Raw genomic sequence first — 14,945 nt, forward strand, 5'->3', positions numbered from 1 at the left:
TGAAGTTGGACACTTAACCAATTTAGCCACTAGGCGACCCACATGGGGGAAGAATTTTAAGAGAACCTAAGTAGATATTAAGTGATACAAATATTTTATTTGCATCTGGTTTTAAAGGTTACTTTCTTTGATTATGCTTAATATATTAAAAGGAGGGACGATTATGAAAAGATTCTAAAACTTGGACCCTGGTATATCTCATTTCCTGTATAAAAGTATTCATTTATACACATACTTACATAACATGAAGAAACCTGAAAGATGCCGTTAGAGGACAAGAAATGTGCAGGAATTGCTGAGAATAAAATGCAAATAAGATCAAATGATGGGAAACAAGAATAGAGAAAAGAACAGACAAAAACTACGTTTGTAATTGAAAACTCAAAATAAAGATAAGAACACTTTTCTCTAACAAAGGCTAAGAGGGGGACCCAAGCTCAGATAATTAAAATTAGAATAAACACAAGAGAGAAACAAGGCTAACTAATTGTAGAATGGCATTTATATGAAGTATGCCATTCAAGTTTTTTAATTTTTCTTTTTTTAAAGAATTTTTTTAAGTTCATTTATTTTTGAGAGCGAGACAAAATGTGAGTGGCGGAGGGGCAGAGAGCGAGGGAGACACAGAATCTGAAGCAGGCTCCAGGCTCTGAGGTGTCAACAAAGAGCCAGATGCAGGGCTTAAACTCATGAACCTTGAGATCATGACCCGAACCCAAGTGGAACACTTAATTGACCAAGCCACTCAGGCACCCCCATTTTTTAAATTTCTTTATGAATATCTTTAAGAATATAGTATTATTTGGAATCAGGATAAGATTCCACAAATTGTAAAAGTTTGATGATAAAAATGTCTGTATTTAAAAGGTGAATTAAAAACAAAACAAACATGAAAAGTAAGGGATTAGAACATAAGTACATATGTCCTGATAATGTTGAAAAGGCACAACATACAAAAATTATAAATTTTGGGGTCACCTGGGTGGCTTAGTTGGTTAAACATCCGACTTCGGCTTAGGTCATGATCTTAGGGTTCCTGAGTTCAAGCCCCTGATGGGGTTCTCTGCTGTCAACATGAAACTGCTTTGGATCCTCTGTCTCCCTCTCTCCCTCTGCCCCTCCCCTACTTCAGAGCTGTTTGCTAAACAGTAGCATTAATGTAAAATAGACCATGATATATGAGATGAAAATTATCTCTTTTTATATGACACAACTTTACTTTTAAAAAAATGCAGTTTTTTTCCACAAACAAAACCTAACTTTAACGTATAAAACCCAGTATATGTTAAAAATAATAGTAAATTAAAAAGGTGATTCAGAAAGGTTGAGAAATATATATGAGATGAGAGGTTAAGCAGCTAAGTTATAAAACAAACAAAAGCTCTTTTGACCGAATAAATATACACAAAACAATAAAATATGGAACTAAATAATAAAATATATCATGTAAAACCTGAAAAGCAAGGGAAAAAATGATGTCCCTAGTTAAATCTAAGATTTATCTACACTTTAAAATATCGTTTATTTGTTTATTTTTTTTGAGAGAGAGAGAGAATCTTAAGCAGGCTCTATGCTCAATGCGGAGCTCAACGTGGGGTGTGGGGCTTGATCCCATAACCCTGAGATCATAACCTGAGCCGAAATCAAGAGTCCAATGCTCAAATGACTGAGCCACCCAGGTGCTCCTATATAGCCATTTTAAAGTAAAGTGTGATATCCTGACTTTCTTCTCTGAATAATTCATTATGCTTAAAAAAGTAAGTATACATTGTCATAATTATAAAAATATCATTATCCATAACAAAATAAATTCCCTAATACAATTTTATATCTAGTTTACATTCATATGCCCCTAAAACATCTTGTATATGTGTCAGTTTGTTTGTTTTGATTCAGGATCCTGTCAAGCGTAGATGGATTGCATCTGATTTTTATTATTTTTTAGTCTCTTAATCTAAGATAACCCCCACTCCTTCCTCCCTCCCTTTCTTCCTTCCTGCCTTCTCTCCTGTCTTCTTTTCTTCTCTCCTTCCTTCCTTCCTTCCTTCTTTCCTTCCTCTCTTCCTTTTCTTTCTTTCTTTCTTTCTTTCTTTCTTTCTTTCTTTCTTTCTTTCTTTCTTTCTTCTTTCTTCTCTATCCCCCCCCCCCTTTCTTTCTTGGAAAATGTAGTTTTGAAGATAAAAAGCCATTGTCTTTTATAATATCTTTTATTTTGAAAGAAAAAATTGGTTGATACCAATAAGGCCTCTTTGGGGTGCCTGGGTGGCTCAGTCAGTTAAGCATCCTGCTTTGGCTCAGGTCATGATCTTGCAGTTTCTGGGTTCAAGCCCCACGTCGACGGGCTCTGTTTGGACAGCTGGGACCCCGGAGCTCTCTTCGGATTCTGTGTCTCCCTCTCTCTCTGTCCCTCCCCTGCTTGCACTTCGTGTCTCTCTCTCTTAAAAATAAATAAACGTTAAAAATAATTAAAAAAAAATAAGGGCTCTCTGAAGAAGAAAAAAGCACCCATATCCTGTCTGATGCTAAAATACTCAAGGTGAATTAAATACAAATATAGACAGTCAGACTAATCAATATCTGGTAGATACAGATGCTACTCTTTCTACATTAAACCCTTCAATCTTTGTTCAGCCTCTTCCCCCAAGTAAGCATATCACGTATTCGATGGGTATTGAAAATAACCCACAGATACTCACTATCTTCTAGGCCTTAACTGTAAGCCTTAGACCCTAGGCTAAAAACCATTCATTCCTGCTCTGTGATACAACCACTTTAAGTTTAATAGGGGCAGATTTACTTTGCAAATGGAATTATAATATTAAATCCATACAAAAATGACTTAATTCTTGAAATTCCAGGAAATTTGTCCATTCCTGTTTAAATTGTGCCTGATCCCTCATATGTGAATCATATCCCAGATAAAAACCTTCATACCAGACTTAGCTCTCTATAGGATAAAAATTCCACACACTTTGGAAAAATAATTGGAGCAGACCTATGAATGGATAGAGCCCATAAACCATTATCCAAACTTCCCTGGTATCATTTCATGACAAAAGCAAAGGAAGAACACATCTATATTTGGAGCCTTAATTTCAAGTGTTCTCATATCTCCTACATTCGTCTTTGTAACACTTCTGTCCTGCCAGTCAGAGGACCAAATAGACAATAATATTGATTTGTTCAAGACCTCAGGGCCATCAACAGAATTGCTCTCCTTCACTGCCTGGTGATACGTAACCAAAACACTATTCTGTCATCAACTACACCTGAAGCCATTCCGCTGTAGTTTATCTTTGCATTGTATTTTCAGCATGCCTCTAGACCAGAACAGTCAATACCTCCTTGCCTTCACCTACGAAAGACAACAACATGCATGGGTGTTCATGTCCCCTGTACTTACTGGAGCCTGACCCCCCTGACACACTGCTTAACTGTGTCATCAATCAAGACTAAATGATCTAAATTGCTCTTGTGTTTCAGTTTTGATACAATATGTAGATGATTTCCCACTCTGTCTGGAAAATAAAGAAGTTTGTAAAAAGCATTTCATTCCCATGCTTTCTGCTTTAACAAAGAAGGGACATAAAATTTCAAAAGATAGATTACAATTTTGCCAAGATACAGTTATTTAGCCCATCCTATCTAAGGAGAGAAAAACCCTCTCTTCTGATAGACTAAAGACTACCTAAGCATATCCTAGATCCTTTACAAAACAATGAAAACGATTTTTAGGTTTAACTGGATATTGCAGGTAGTGGGGATCATTTTTTCTCAGATTAAGATACTTCTTTATAAATTGAATTACATTATAAACATGTTTTTTTTAGTAACAGGAAAGTCCTCACTAGTGATTCAAACCTTTTAGAGCCCAAATAGTACCCAGCTGAGAAAGGAGAAGTTCTCAGATGTTCTTCCCCTATCATGCCCCCCTACCTCTTCCTCCTTAAGCAAAGTGGCCACTGTCAGGACACTCTGAAGGAGGACATCTGTAATAATGTGTCCCACAAGGTTACACACTTGGCATCCTTGGTATCAAAACCACCTTCTCATGAACCCAAACTAACCAGCCTTTTAAGGCCTCTTGGCTCTTTTGTGTGGGGCCCAGGGTCCCACTACTCTACTTTTGCCATTGGCATTGTAGGTCTCAGCTACATCCCAGTTTGTTGATTGGAACCTATGACACAAAAACACTGCTCTGGGCCAGAGGCACACATTTGACTTGTGAACTTGTAAGCTTATGGATCTGTAAGCTTCCAGTGTCAGCTGAAAGGATACACCCCTTGAGAGGTGATTATTGAGCAATTATCTGGCCTTGGTCGATACTGAGCAGATGACACATGGCAGTAAACTACTCTTATGACCAGAAATCCCAATCATGCTGTCCAACCAGAAGTCTAAAGTTGCTATATAGGGTCAGCTCAAAATCCCCTCAAGTGCAGTGAAAATGGTACAAACTAGAGCAAGCAAATCCCAGGCCAGCTGAGGTTTGGAAACCCCATGAAAAGGTCTCAGTAGTGTTCCTCCAGCCCCCACACATATCGAGGAAGGAGCCACTGTCTCCACTGGCCGAATAAAGATGCACATATGGAGCAGCGCCTGGGTGGCTTAGTTGGTTGAGCATCTGACTTCAGCTCAGGTCATGATCTCATGGCTCATGGGTTTGAGCCCCATGTCGGGCTCTGTGCTGACAACACAGAGCCTGGACCCTGCTTTGGATTCTGTGTCTCCCTCTGTCTCTGCCCATCCCCTGCTCCTAATTTGTCTCTCTCTGTCTCAAAAGTAAATAAAGATTGTAAAAAAAATTTTAAGATGTACCTATGCAGACCTCCTAAACCACACTTAGGCCTGATTCATTGATGGCTCCTCCAGGGTAACTTTTACTAGGATGGAATCAATCCATCCAACTCAAGACAAAACTGTTCCTTACCAAGGGCAGGCTACCTTCTCACTTCAATAGTGGAAAATTCCAATTATGGCCACTTCTTTTTTGCTTCTTTTATCTGACAGTCTTTTATTATAAATAACGCCATAAAGCCCACAGTCCTTTATCAGAATTTTGTCAATATTTCCTAATCTACTTACTTCTATCTAATCATATCCCCAGTATCAAATAGAATACTCTTATCAAGTAGAAAAATAAGTTTCTGAATAAATCACCTACAATGTGAAGCAAATATATATGTTCCTTATCCCATTTTCCCATTGAATCCTATGGGAAAGGAAATTTCTGCCAAATTTTCTACCATTTTGTGCTGGTAAAAAATGTTTAATATTTCTGAACTCTAGCCACAGAACCCACAAATGAAAGCATGATGTTTAAAGAGCCAAATTTATGTATTAGTCAGCTTAAATCTGTCATAGATCATTTCTCAGAAATTGCATGACATCTTTTTACCCAGAACTTAGATTTTTTTGTTCAGTTTGTAATAAGCCCACCATTTCAAAGACAATATTAAAAAAGAAAAGATGGGGTGCCTGGGTGGCTCAGTCAGTTGAACATCTGGCTCTTGACTTCGGCTTAGGTTGTGACCTCATGGTTCGTGGGTTCAAGCCCTATGTCAGGTTCTGTGCTGGCAGTGTGGAGCCTGCTTGGGATTCTCTCTCTCTCTCTTTCTGCCCCTCCTCTGCTCACAAGATCTGTCTCTCTTTCAAAATAAGCAAACTTTAAAAAAAAAAAAAAAAGAAAAGAAGGAAAGGAAAGGAAAGGAAAGGAAAGGAAAGGAAAGGAAAGGAAAGGAAAAAAAAAAAGAAAAATACATGAGATGTGTGCGGAATATGCCATTTTAACTATTTTTCACCAATGTTTGGGTTACACAGTCAAGTTAGCTGACACAACACAAATCATGTTCTTTAATTTATATTTTACTACATATGAAATGTGTTGTTGAATATTGGTGTTTTTTTGCTTATTAATGCACATGACATTTTGTGGGTTTCTGTTTGGATATCAGTTCTTTCCAGGTACTCTCCATTGTGAGAAGAGCAGAGGGAGCCTGGAGTCTCTACCCACCTTGTGTAGCCTCAAGCCCAAGAGCCAATGGGTGTCACCAAAGCATCAGCACATGGGGACCAAGGTACAGTATACAGAGATTAAGACTCCTCATAGACCAACCATGTATGTCCTCAATATGTGTGAACTGTGTGGCCTGCAGTGTTTGAAACACTGTAGGAAGTATTACTGACTATTCTCAGTTTAACTATAAACAGGTGTTTTTTTTTTAATTTTTACTTATTTTGAGAGAGAGAGAGAGAGAGAGAGAGAGAGTGCAAGGTGGGGAGGGGCAGAGAGAAAGCAGGGCAGAGACAGAGGGACAGAGGATCTGAAGCTGGCTCTGAGCTGATAGCAGAGAGCCTGATGCAGGGCTTGAACCCATGAACTCTGAGATCATGATCAGAGCTGAAGTTCAAGCTTAACTGGCTAAGCCACCCAGGTGCCCCTACAAAAAGAGTTTAAATTTAGGGTCCAAAAATGTTGCCTAGAAATTCAAATAAATACAAAAGGCAGGAATACGATCATGAAGTTATCTGAAGTCCGAAGTTTTCTTAGGGAACCTAGACTTACAACACATCTTCATTTCTCAAGTGATTGTAGAGCCCTGGGAGATGAAAAATTTGCAATTAGACACGACAAAGCTCTCATGTCTCTTTCACCTTAACTCCTATGCCTATTTCTCACTCCACTTGATCCAGACTAATAATCTCTCTTCCTCTGACAACATAGTTATGGTCAGGTCTGAGGGCCTGGTATTCTCTTTGTCTGGAATGGTCTTTCCTAGATACTAACATGAAACCCCTGAACTTTTTACAGAAGTTTTCTCAGATGTCACCTATGCAAGGTATATTGAGTAACCAGCATGATTGATCGCTTTTATCCTGCTCTATTCTGTCTACTTTCTCCATCTTAGCATTTGTAACCTTCTAAAATACTTTATAATTTACTTTTTATTACAGATTATAGTAAGTTTTTAAAGTATTTGCTAAGAGTAGCGGTTTTTGTATTGGTTTGTTCTTGTTAATTACTGGAATATTAAAAGTACATGGAGTGGTATCTGGCCATTTAATAGGCACTCAATGAATAAACAGAATGAATGTGACATGGAGAAACTTACTTTCAATTTCTGCCCTTATGTAAAGTATTTTGTAAGTTTATGGATTCACTTTCAGAGAGACAGAGAGAGAGAGAGAGAGAGAGGGAGGGAGGGAGGGAGAGAGAGAGAAGGGTAGAGGAAGAGGGAGACAGGGAATCCCAAACAGACTCTGCACTATTAGCACAGACACTGTGGGGCTCAAACACAGGAACTGTGAGATCATCACCTGAGCTGAAACCAAGAGTTGGATGCTTAACCAACTGAGCCACCCAGGCACCCACCCTTTTATATAAAGTACTCATTCAACTTATTAAAGAATGTTTTGGGCTAAGCTATCATGTGAAATGGCAAACTGCATTATTACAGTAGTCTCAAATTAGGATCTTCTTTATCTAGAGTCATAGAGGAAGCAGAATAGACTTTAATTTATGGGTTTGTTTGTTAATAAGCAATGGATGACACCCCTGCAGATGCATGTGCATACACACACACACACACACACACACACACAGTCATCTGATTCTACATTGTTTCTGGATGGTTCAGTCTATGAGCCATGATCAAATTTAGAATTAAAGACTCAGGTTACACATTAAAATACATAAGGGGGATGACTTTGATCTGTGGTGAACTGGACACATAGCTCACATATGGACCAAAATAAAGGAAAATACCAAATACTTTGTCCAGCATAGAGAAGAGAATGTTTTTGAAAGCAGTGAAATGAAGGAAAAATGTAGGAAAATGGCTTAAGATGAATTTAGAAATTTAGAATTGAGGGAGAACTATTTTAAAATGTGAGAGACTGTCATTTTATGCCTAAGAGAAAGAGTCATTAGAGAAATTGAAGACAAAGATTCAAGGGAGAGATCAAATAAATGATGCCAAAAATTCCTTAAAAATTTTGAGAAAATGAGATATGGACTGCAGGTAGGAGTATAAACTTCCATCGTATATTCCTTAGGGGGTGGGAAATGAAGAGAAAAAGTTAGTGTGTGCCTTAGTTCATTCAGGCTGCTATAACAAATTACCATAAATTGGGTGGCTTAACCAACAGAAGTTTATTTCTCATTGTTCTGGGGGCTGGGAAGTCCAGTAATCAGGTGCTGACAGATTCTGTCTGTAGCCGGGGTGCTTCCTGATTCACAGACAGCTGTCTTCTGTGTCTTTACATGTCTCTTTCCTAAGGGCACTAATGCCATTAACAAGGACTCCTCTCTCAAGATGTAATCACTTCTTGAAGACCCTGCCTTCTAACACAAGGCTCACATTAAGCATTAGGTTTTAACATATCAATGGGGCAGGGCACATTCAGTCTGTACCAGCGTGTGTGGGCGTGTCTTGCTGTACATCAACGCACAGGAAGTTGAGAGATTAGCTGCCTGGACCACTCAGATAGGAAATTTCCTGAGTACACATTGTCATTGGTGGTGGTGGTAGTGTGTGTGTGGTGTTGTAGGTGGTCTGTGAAGATTGTGAGAACAGATATGATTGGCCTAATAAACTTGAGAAGAATGCAAAAGTTTGGAAACATTTCACTGGGAGTAGACAGAATGAGGATTACTAACACACAATAAAATGTGCCTTTGTGATGTATTAGTGATATTGCTCTGGTTAAAACAGATATGAAGACATAGTTTCTATGCTCTTAAATAAAATCCAACTTTATCAAACAGCACATTAGGCTTACCATCAAAATATTGACAATTTTTACAACCACTAAAATGCTTCCTTGGTGATATAAAGGAGATCTCAATGACTAATTCAATGAGTTAATCAAAAAGATATTCAAGAGGGGCACCTCTTGATTTTGGCTCAGCTCGTGATCCCAGGGTTGTGGGGTCCAGCCCCAAGTTGGGCTCTACCCTGAGCCTGGAGCCTGCTTGGGATTCTCTTCCTCTCCCCCTCCCTTCCTCACTCTGCCCCTCTCCCTCACTTGTGCACTGTCTCAAAAAAAAAAAAAAAAAAAAAAAAAAAAATATATATATATATATATATATATATATATTCATGGAACTACATATATATTCATGGAACTACAATGTTCAACTTTTCTCAACACCTATTCACAAAGCACCTTTGGTTTAAATTTCAAAATCACTCAAGAGTTAGAAAATCCTTGTTTCTATGTTATAAGTAGTTTTATAAAATTTCTGGGGCTTACAGATGAGCTTGGTAATGAATTTGACTAAAAATGCATTTTAAACTATCTCTCTCTCAAAATAAATAAACATTTAAAAAAAACTTAAAACTGGGGTGCCTGGGTGGCTCAGTGGATTAAGCATCTGACCTTTGATTTCAGCTTGGGTCATGATCTCACCCTTCCTGAGTTCACAAAGCCCCACTTAGGGCTGTGTGCTGACCAAGAGGAACCTGCTTGGGATTCTCTCTCTTTTATTCTTTCTGCCCCTCCCCCCTCTCAAAATAAATAAACCTTAAAAAAAAATTAAGAATAAGGGCTCCTGGGGTGCCTGGGTGGCTCAGATGGTTAGGCATCCAAGTTTGGCTTAGGTCATGATCTTGTGGTTCAGGAGTTCGAACTCTGCATCAGGCTCTGTGCTGACAGCTCGGAGCCCGGAGCCTGCTCCAGATCCTGTGTCTCCCTGTCTCGCTGCCCCTCCCTGGCTCATAACTATGTCTCTGTCTCTGTCTCTCTGTCTCTCTCTCTCAAAAATAAATAAAAACATTAAAAAATTTTTAGATAAATTAAAATAAATTAAGATAAGTATATAAATAGTAAAAATAAAAATGGGGCACTTGAGTGGCTCAGTTGGTTAAGTGTCCGACTTCACCTCATGTCATGACCACACGGCTCGTGAGTTTGAGCCCCGCATCAGGCTCTGTGCTGTCAGCGCAGGGTCCAGTCTGGACCCTCCATCTCCCTCTCTCTGCCCCTCCCCCACTAGCTCTGTCTCTCTGAAAAATAAAAAAAGGAATAACATATATATTTAAAAAATCAATTTAGAAGGTAAAGCAGCAAAAATAATGATTTTAAATTTTACATATGGTTTATATAACTTCTCACAAGCTCAAATAATCTATGATGAATTATAAAGCATTGCCTGCATTGTGAATTATATAAAACACAAACAAAGAATAATCTTGTTCACAGTAATGTTCTCATTAAATTGTAGTGGCCTAATAAACAAAGGTAGTAAAAAGGGATGCTCTCACATTCCCCTGCTACATATCTCCACATTATGCAGTGCTTGGCAAAGAATTGATTACTTAAGAAAAATATGGAGCCAGTCACAGTGAAGATTTTGCTTTATCTTCTGAGATTTTAATATACGTTTAAAGTGAAAGGTGTATATAAGCTCGTAACAGAGGAACATCAAAAATAAGAAATCATTTATTTCTTTTTTACTTTCTTATTTAAAAAAATTAAGTCTATTTATTTATTTTGAGAGAGAGAGAGAGAGAGCAAGAGAGAGAGAGTGGGAGCAGGGGAGGGGCATAGAGAGAGAATCCCAAACAGGCTCCACACTGTCAGTGCAGAGCCAGATGCAGGGCTCAAACTCACGAACCATGACATCATGACCTGAGCCAAAAATCAAGAGTCAGAAGCTTAACCGACTGAGTCACCCAGGCGTCCCAGAAATCATTTTTTTTTTAAATTTTTTTTTAACGTTTTATTTTTGAGACAGAGAGAGACAGAGCATGAATGGGGGAGGGGCAGAGAGAGAGGGAGACACAGAATCGGAAGCAGGCTCCAGGCTCTGAGCCATCAGCCCAGAGCCCGACGGCGGGGCTCGAACTCACGGACCGCGAGATCGTGACCTGAGCCGAAGTCAGACGTTTAACCGACTGAGCCACCCAGGCGCCCCAATCATTTTTTAAATTAACCTATTTTGCCTAGTACTAGCACCCATTCAGCTTTCATCCTATGAACGTTCTCCTTTAAGGTAACTATCTATCTTAAACATGGTTTTCATTTTCTATGGCAAAACTGACTTGATGACATTGTCAAAACTGTTTTAGTTTTACGCTTGATACAAAGACAGTGAATCACTATATGCAGACATTATTCTTACTTAAAACTAATAACAATATTAGTAAGGCTGTTTCTCCTATCTAGATTTTTTTAAAATTATCTTTGTACTTAAATTTTTTGTTTATCTTATCTGCTATAGTTTGGCCATGAATTTCAGGACAAATACAAATAGACTGAAATTCACCATTAATGAGAAGATAGGAAAATTTTACTTCTACAAAATAACATTCAAAATAATGACGTGACTCCCTAAAATCCATGTCCATGACTCAGAAGGAAAATGAAATGTGTTCTCTAAGAGGCTAGATGATATCCAACATACCGACAGCAATAATATTGGAAGTAAACCACAGGTGTTACATAAAAAGATAAAAATAATTATTGCAGTATGCTCCCATACGTGTATCCTCTTCAGAATGTCAACCTTGAATTGTGTCTCCATGAATAACATTTCCAAAGAGCTAGAGCCCAATTCTGGTTGAATGTTTTGCTATTATTGATAATTAACAGCTACTGAGTGTTTAGGATGCAATTAGGCGTTGTAATAAACACCAGCTAATCTGATAGCTATCTAGTCTAAAGAGATTATATAAGTAGATTAAGTTTCGATTGAATACTGAAGGACTGGATGGTAGCAAATTAAGTATGGAAGAAAGAGTCCCTTGACTTATTTTCAACACAAGAAAACCTACACAGAAATGGAAGCCATTTATTTATCCCATAAATATTTAATTGACTTCCCACTGTATGCCAGTCAGTGACCTAAGCCCTGAGGACTACGCACTTAAGGAAACATTAGTTCTCTTTGCTTACTGAGTTTACATCCTAGTAAAAGACATAAGTAAATTAATTACTCCCACATGGATCAGGGAGACGAGGGATAAATGCTTGAGATAATAAACAAGAGATTTAAAGGTATGAGAACTTCTGAGGACTTACTAGAACACAGCCACCATTCCATTAATGTACTGTTTACCCCAAGACCCCTGAGGGAGATTGTTTTTTCATTGTTTAAAGTGTCATTATGTTTTTTTAATTAAAAAAAAATTCTTTTTAATTTATTTATTTTGAGAGAGAGAGATAGAGAGTGTGAGCGGAGGAAGGACAGAGAGAGACACACAGAATCTGAAGCAGGCTCCAAGTTCTGAGCTGTCAGCACAGAGCACAATGCAGGACTTGAACCACGAATCGCGAGATCATGACCCGAGCTGAAGTCTGACACTTAACCGATTGAGCCACTTAAGTGTCTCAAAGTGCCATCATTTTTATTTTCTTAAATCAACAGAAATTTCATAGAATCCATAGGAATATGGAAGAACTAAGCTCAGAAAAATGTCAGAAGCCAGGGGAGTCTGGACAGTGAGCATCAGAGCCCAGCTAACACAGAGGCAGTCCCCTAGGGCACTGCCATTAACTCCACTAACAATAGACTCTCAGCACCACCCCTGTGATCAATAATTGCATCACTGTTACTGTATCGTATTCACTTGAGATCCAAAGTCGTATGTTAAAGCATCTGATTGAGAAAGCCTAGTTTCTGCGGCCAGGTTCTAATTCTTAGCAGGAAGAATACAAACGTCTGGGTCCTTTCTACTTCCACATTGCATTACTGTTTCATGGGACAGTGTCTCGCACTCAGATTCGTATAGTAGGGTACTGTATGAACAAATAAAAGGCTTTCTGAAAGCTTAGATTTAAAACAAAAAATGAACAAACTGACATACCTACTTTTTTATAGCCTCTAAAGTTAGCTGTATGCCCATATTATTCTGTGAGACTGAGAAGAGGTGCTCCAAAAATGTAACTGGCTTGTTAATTTAACTAGTATATGAATATTTGAATAAATAATTATAAATAATTCAATTTTATATGCAAATTCTCAATTTTAAATACAAAGTTTTATGGGCACCTGGGTGGCTCAATCAGTTGAGCCTCTGACTTCAGCTCAGGTCATGATCTCATAGTCTGAATTTGAGCCCCGTGTTGGACTCTGTGCTGACAGCTCAGAGCCTGGAGCCTGCTTCTGATTCTGTCTCCCTCTCTCTGCCCCTCCCCCATTCACACGCTGTCTCTCTGTCTCTCAAAAAATAAAATAAAACATTAAAAAAATTTAAACATGAATACAAAGTTTTAGTTTTAAACCTAATCTAGTATGATTTTTACCTTCCTTGTATTAAGAAGTAGCTACTAGCATCCTGCATTTGTTGAATGATAAAGATATTTCTAGGTTGACTGAACAGTAACATTTTAAAACATGTTATTGGGATACGCCACAAAAACATAAATGAAAAAAATGTCATCAATCATGAGATTTTGTCTTTTAGAGTGTATCTTTTGAAAAGGAAGAATTTTTAATTATATTATTAGTTATTAATTAAATCATATGCCTCACAGATTACAAAGAGATCATCATTTTTGCCTATGAGTTTAATGACTGAAAATGTTATAGTACTTTAGGATGAGAAACTAAAACATACCTCAGAATGACAATCGCATTTTGAAATTAGATGGCATAGGAGGATTAAGTGGACAGAGATAGTAGCTATAAATATAAAAGAAATCTGGGATCTGCAAGGATTTAATCAGATCTAGAGTAACTTCCTTGCTGTTACTAATATATCCTCATTATTTGGGCTGCAACAAAAATGAAATGTAATGCTCCTTAGCTGCAGAACTAGAGAGCGAAGCAAAAACATAATGACCAAAAAACCCTCAATGGTAGCGTGGAAAGAATGGTAGAAAAGAGCAACATGATTTTAAATACTCATTAATACTATGAAATAAAGATGAGTTGCATTTTCAAAATTCTAATAGAACTGTGCCTAATTCTAGGGTCTTTCACACAGAATCAAATGACTAGCAGTCATTAGTGCCAACCAGTTATGTTAACATTGGATATCATGCAAATTCCCGCCAAAATTTTGACTAATGGGAAAGGAAATTTTATTGCAGAATGTTAACAGCAGCCGCAAATCTCTACTTTTTAACTTGGGATATATCTTGGTAAATTAACTCTTTATAACATAAAATGTGCTCTGAAATCCAGAAATATAACATTGTATTTATAGTTTAATAGAGTTTTATAAAGGAAGCTATTTTTCTGAAAAGTAAGGATTTAAAATAGATATTTGAAAAGATAGCAATAGTTAGCAACAATAGATACAGATCCAGCATACATATTAGGGAATTAGTGATATTGCAGTAACAAATCACATGATGTAACAGTATTATACCAATAATTATTAAAATAACCTTTACAAATATACCATTTATTGGGAATATAAAATATTAAATAAGGTCCAAAATGCCTAAAAAAACAGACTAACTTGATTTAGACACAAATTTTACCATTTGGATATTCTATATACCGAGAGATATTGTGGAACCCTGCATATATTAATATCTGCAAATACTCTGGCACAGCAGTACTCAAGTTACAGTACACAGACTCATTTCACTTCCTAAGCTGTTTATGCCTGTCCATGAGTTAGCATAGAAATTGATGCCAAACACTAAGAAAATTTTATAAGCAATTTGTCAGAGTAATTTTATGTCTGTTGAAGCTGATGATAAAATGTTGATCTTTATTCCATGTATGTATTTTACTATTTTTTCCAAATAATTAATTTGTGTTGTATTTTTAAAAAGCATCAACTCCCAGCAGAGTAGAAATCAGAAACAAAACCAGAGAATGAAAAGCACTATTCCACAGTTGTTGACACTACATATTGGACTCATCCAACTCTGAGAGGTCAGGTATAGAGTCCTCTTAACACATGCCCCAAATTGTTTAGTTCTACCCTTTACTTTTTGTGAGAGCTCAGTGTAGTTGCAAGAAACTCACAGTCTGCCCTCACACA

The 14,945-nt window shown here is 37.5% G+C and overlaps 1 long non-coding RNA gene across 1 annotated transcript in view; it reads right to left on the reverse strand.

Moving 5' to 3' along the window:
• Positions 1-237: 237 nt before the first annotated feature.
• LOC122199223 overlaps positions 238-14,945 on the reverse strand; it is a 99,674-nt gene continuing 84,966 nt past the window's right edge. Inside the window, exon 3 of the long non-coding RNA XR_006193429.1 lies at positions 238-295. This is a non-coding gene — a long non-coding RNA (uncharacterized LOC122199223). The remainder of the gene's footprint in view (positions 296-14,945) is intronic.

This window comes from Panthera leo, chromosome A1, assembly GCF_018350215.1.
Source record: "Panthera leo isolate Ple1 chromosome A1, P.leo_Ple1_pat1.1, whole genome shotgun sequence".
Lineage (NCBI taxonomy): Eukaryota > Metazoa > Chordata > Mammalia > Carnivora > Felidae > Panthera > Panthera leo.